This window comes from Pyxicephalus adspersus, chromosome 3 (assembly GCF_032062135.1).
Source record: "Pyxicephalus adspersus chromosome 3, UCB_Pads_2.0, whole genome shotgun sequence".
NCBI lineage: Eukaryota > Metazoa > Chordata > Amphibia > Anura > Pyxicephalidae > Pyxicephalus > Pyxicephalus adspersus.
In genome coordinates, this window is record NC_092860.1 from 118727992 (window position 1) to 118733792 (window position 5801).

General features: G+C 38.7%; 1 protein-coding gene across 1 annotated transcript in view; it reads left to right on the forward strand.

Moving 5' to 3' along the window:
• TLR3 (toll like receptor 3) overlaps window positions 1-3523 on the forward strand; it is a 71896-nt gene extending 68373 nt beyond the window's left edge. The window contains exon 5 of the mRNA XM_072406150.1: window positions 2484-3523. The gene's annotated coding sequence lies outside the window, so the exon portion shown is untranslated. The remainder of the gene's footprint in view (window positions 1-2483) is intronic.
• The last annotated feature ends 2278 nt before the right edge of the window (window positions 3524-5801 follow it).

The following is a 5801-nucleotide window of genomic DNA, read 5'->3' on the forward strand; positions in this document are numbered from 1 at the left end:
TTTGGCGTTAAATGTCTGATGACATAGGAAAATGATTTTCAGATTATGACAAGTTTTGCATTCAAGTATTGGTCATTGACCTATTTGGAACTTTTCGATTTGCCTGACCTTCCATACTAACCCAGGGTCAAAAACTCTGAAAGTATTATTGGTAGATAGCTTGAACAATGTCAGCATACTGTATGTATGTTTCCTAGCACTGGTTACTGGTTTTTAAGGAAAAAAGTTATGTTTTTGTCATTTTCCTCCCAAGGCCTGCTGTATTAGTCACAATGGCCAAGTCTGACCTACATTGGATCCAGCTTTGCTGCAGTACAGGAGCTATATACCCTGTAAAGCTTAATCAGTAATAAGTAGTATACACTTATTAACATGATGTATATGATAATAAAGAAAAAAAAGATGTATTCCTTGCCTTCAAGCAGTTTAGTCATATATGTTACAGCTATGCTGAGATGTTATGAAAACATAATAAGAGCTCCTTACATCAATGTGTACACAACTCTCTTTGGGTTTTTTGTGTGTAGATAATCCATGTGTTGTGTATAGCATGGATGGGTATTATGAATTTTACAGGTAATTATTTCAGTAATCCCTTCACCAAACAAAGTTATACAAGAGGTGGATTACATAATAGATTTTTTTTTAATAAAAATAACAATTTTAGTGATTTTATACTAGATTCAGACTTTCTTGGAATGCTGTCATACAAGTTCTGAACAGTGTGTAGAAGCAATTTCACCTTTAGTACCTTCAGGGAAGAGTCTAAAAAACGACTTCAAGCTCAAAATAATGTATAACATTTCATAGTATGTGCATGTTTTACTCTCCAGAGAAACTTACTGTGTGTTTATTGCCACTAATTGATTCTTCATATAACCAAGAATAATCTCATGTTTGGTTACCTTCAGATTTCCATACACTCCTAACCTGGGATCCTCAGCATTTCTAAAATTCATTGGGTTTGTTGGATAATGCCATGGATGAGACATTTTAATTTATTTTTCATATATAGGTAGGGGTCTGTTTATAAAACAGGGAATCTGACATTCCCTGGTGAGAATCAATTACTGCCATTGAAACACGGGACCCAAATTATTCCCACCAAGGAAGTCTGATTCCCTGTTTTATAAACAGAGCCCTTACTTTTCCTAAAGGTAGTTCTATAAAACCAGTACATTTTTATGCAAGGTTTAAAAATTATATCTATTTAGTAAACAGTGCAGGAACATTCTGCACAGGAACACAGGGTTTAGGTAGAACAGATTATCCATTCCATTCTATAATTTTCCCAATGTTTAGTACTTGCACATTTCACTTTAAAACTTAATAACACCTGTTTTTCCTAAATTGTTCCTCATCCTAAAAGCAAAATCTGAAACCTCAAAAATGGAAAGTAAGGTCATTTGTATTCAATGTATTCAGCATCCTAAATTGTAGGCACATAAAAAATGTTATTTTTCCTCTTCTCATGTGTATTTGATTACAGATTATTTGTGATAACATTGGTTTTAATTACTATGTGATGGTTTTCTAATTAGAGGGATTGCATTCACCTTTACATTATACTGTCAGCTCGTATTCCTCTTACATTTGAGTGGAGTGTTCTTGGAGCACACATACTTAGTACACGTGTGACCTGCATCCCGCTGTCATGCATGTTATACACTGCTGGGTAAATGGATATATTCTTTATGAACAACACATGTAATGATAGGGCAACAGGGACTCCTACAACAATAGGGATGCCACAGAATTACATTTTACTTTCTTCTAACCTCAATTAACCAATATTCAGGAACTAAAACATAACTGCTTCTTTCACATCTATGTTGTGTCACTATTGAGAGGAACCTAAATATTACTTTTAGTTTTATGTAATTGTTATTACCCTAATATTTTTCCTTTAATATGAAATTATTATTTTTCTCTGGGTCTCTGAGAAAACAATGAATGTCAGCGGTAGTATTAGAGAAGGGCAGTGACTTATTAATTCTCCCTCTGTTGGCCAATGGCAAAATTAATAACAATATAATTCTGACCAAGGGGTATTGATAAATGTGGTACTGGTATATGCAGTAGAGTCGCAGCTTTCCCTCTAGAGTTCCAGGTAAAAGACAGATGAATGGTACTGCTGGCACTTTGCTGCATAACCCACCATATTATATGCTTTCAGAACTCATTGAAATAGTGCTTTGCATTGGGGATGCAACACCTTACAAAAGTATAGCTGATGAATAAAAGTGAATTATGTTTAACAAAATATATGACACCATTACTAGAAGGTATGGAATCTACTCTACCCATATATATTCGAGGGGGTGCTGGGAAGATTCTGGCTTTGTCCCCTTCCAGATAAAATAAAAAAATGAGTGTGGGGGCATATGACAGCCTAATATCTTATGTATGTAACTGTGTAAATATCATTATTATATAATTAAATATCAAGTCTTTGAAATTCTTAAAACAGTTTTTTCTTTTAGTGAGAAGCTGTGATGGCAGAGGCACAAGCAAGTTTCACGTTGTTGGAGTTATGGGCCGTCATGAAGTTTTTGATTCTCCAGGGAAAGTCAGCAAAGGACATTCACACTGAGATGTCACAAACACTGGGGGATACGTTTCCTTTCTACAGCACTGTGAAAACCTGGATATCTCATTTCAAGACTGGGCATTTCACAATTGAAGATGAGCCGCGCCCCAACCTCAACTGACCCAGCAACCTGCGATGCTGTCCATGAGCTGATTATTGAGGACCGGCGAATATCCGCAAAAAATAAAGCTCAGATACTTGACATCTCATGGGAGCGAGCTGGGTTTGTTATCGCCACTATCCTAGACATGCGCAAGCTTTCAGTGAAGTGGGTGCCGAAATGTTTTTGACAGTGATCAGAAGAAGGAATGAGTTGAAGCATCCAAAGCCGTTTTAGCCCATTTTGAAGCTGCACAGGATTTTTTGGCTAGGTTAGTGACTGGGGATGAAACCTGGCTCCACATCTATGATCCTCAAACCAAGGAACAGTCATAGGAATGGCGCCACAGCGGATCCCCGCGTCCAAAGAAGTTCTGAACCCAGAAATCGTTGTAAAAGGTAATTGCATCTGTATTCTGGGACAAAGGCGGTATTCTGTTGGTGGACTACCTAGCTCAGGGCTCTAGTATCACCCGACAGTATTATGCTAACCTCCTGGACCAGCTGAAGGAGGCAATTAAGAAGAAACGCCGTGGAAAGTTGACCAATAGGAATCTTTTTTTGCAGGACAATGCACCTGTGCCACATTGTGGCTTCCAAATTGAACACCCCGGATTTCCAGTTGGCCCACCATCCCCCCCTACTCACCTGACCTGGCCCCTTCGGACTATTATCTGTTCCCGTATTTGAGGAAACACCTGAAGGGACAACGTTTTGAGGACATTTCTGACGTCAAAGATGCTGCTGAGAGCTGGTTTGCGGCCCAATCAAAGGACTTTTGTTTGAACGGTCTAGAAAAGCTGCAACTGCGCTGTACCAAGTGCATCAGTCTCAGGGGGGAATATGTTGAATAAATGTGTTATTTCATAACTCTGGCTCTAGTATTTCATTTCTCTTGAAACCCAGGTTGTACAAACTGAAAGAGCCTGATTTATTAAAAGCCCCCCAAGACTGGAAAAGATACACTTTCATCAGAGAACCTGGGTGATCCAGCAAACCTGGAATGGTCTAGTCCAAGAATGGTCTAGTCCAAGATTGAAAACATTTGCTAACAAATAGCAAATGACGTTTAAGAAATCCATTCCAGGTTTGCTGGATCACCCAGGTTCACTGATGAAACTGTATCTTCTCCAGCCTTGGAGAGTTTTATAAAAATAGGGCCAAAGGATCATATCAGTTTAAAAAAGAAAAAGGGATCACAAACTGCAATGACTGTTGGAGATGTGTGTACCTGAAAAAGAATTACACAGTAACATGTAATGTTTTTCTGTAAGCCTCTGTATCTCTCTTTTATTAACACATTTTTTTAAATTAGACATTAGACATAGCATTATTTTCAACTAAACTTCCATTAGAAATACAAAAGTGATAAAATACATTTCTTGTGTGCACCAGCTTAAACAAACAATGGAGTACTTTGTGATGTTTTCAAAGGCTGCCTAGTTATGAAGCATTTTTAGACTGTAGATTTAAGTTTAACCTTGCCTCAACCCAGATTTTAATTGTACATTACCAACCATAAATCATCATTGTTCACAGAATTACCACAGACACACACATAATAAGTGCTGGTCATTGATGAATAGGTGGAAAGGGCTTATGACTACTGTGAGCTCAACATGAAATTACTGAAGTGTAACCGTAATGGTCAGAGCATTTTCTGCAAGAAGAGAGAAACTTGTAATTATAGCAAATTAAGGAGCGGCACATGAGAGAAAATAGTTATTTCTACATCCAAATCGCACACCTAAATACAAATATAGGTGACTTTACACATGGAATGAAAACCCAATTGATAAAATTAGAGACCAGACCAATGTTCTTATTCTTTTAATGAAAGTAAAGGTTCTTAAACAGCTGTCATATTTTTTGGCTGCCTGTGTTCTCTTTGTCTTAGTGTATTTGTCTTGATGTGATACACATGATACACATCTAATAGTTGTTGCCCTGGATCAGGGGCAGGCAAACTCCGGCCTTTAGGCCAGGTACGGCCTAGCTAATAGTCCATTCTGGCCTAACGCCCCCTAGTCGATCGGGCCTAATCCCGGCCAGCACTGGTTGCCAACCCGTGGCTCCGGAGCCACATGCGGCTCTTGAGCCTCCTTGTTATGCCTCCCTTACCTATTTACCGCTGCCGGCATTAACACTTCCACTGCCGGGGTAAGGAGACATTCCCTCTCCTCCATATGCATTGCAGAGTAGAGGGATGTCCCTTCAGAGGCGTTCCTGTGGGGGGCAGAGCCATCAGCGACTCAAGAGAGAGTCCAGCCTAGTGTGCCTTCTTGTCCTCCTAAAATGGCCTAGTAGCCAAAAAAGTTTGCTGACCCCTGCCCTGGATGAACAGTTCTGCTCATATCAAGCAATCTTACAGTGGTGTACAGTGGTCACCCCACATCTTTCATCAATCAGCCACAGCGGAGTTATGAACGACGATCAGGAACAACCGCCATTCCTGTCAAGGAAAGCATTTAGCCGTTCTCCCCTCTCCATAGAACAGAATAGGTGCAGTGTGTACAACACTCGCTCGTTCATCTGTCACTGGAAATGATCATAAAAGATTGTTTCCAGTGGAAAAAATCCTACATGTGTACATAGTCTTACTGTCGTTTGACACCTGTGAATACAAAGGTAAGAATGGTAAACCTAACAGACATTCCAATCCTTATACTTTCATGTTGCTTAAAAAATATGTTTGAATTGCTGCTTTGTTACCTTTGTATCATACTTTTGTTATAATACAAAGAGAGTAGAATACCTTATTAGGGGACACAAAATGCACTAAAATTGACAAGGATCTGCTATTATCTGTATTCAAAATTGTAAATAAATATTTGTTTTCTTCAGTTACAATTTGATAACACAATGCTACATTTGTCTTAAGTCCCCTTCACAACATTGTGTACTGGTGGATTACATGAACAATAGTTTTGTTGCACAATAATGTGAATTATGGTAAGGCATTACCGAAAAAAAAATGCAGTGAACAACAAAGCACAGTTATCATTGATTTGGGGTGTACTGCAACGCAGGTAGGTTGCTTTAGTGCATTGGGGTGCCATTGAAAATAAATTGGATTTCACTGAAGGCCGTCAGCACAAATAACAAATATTAT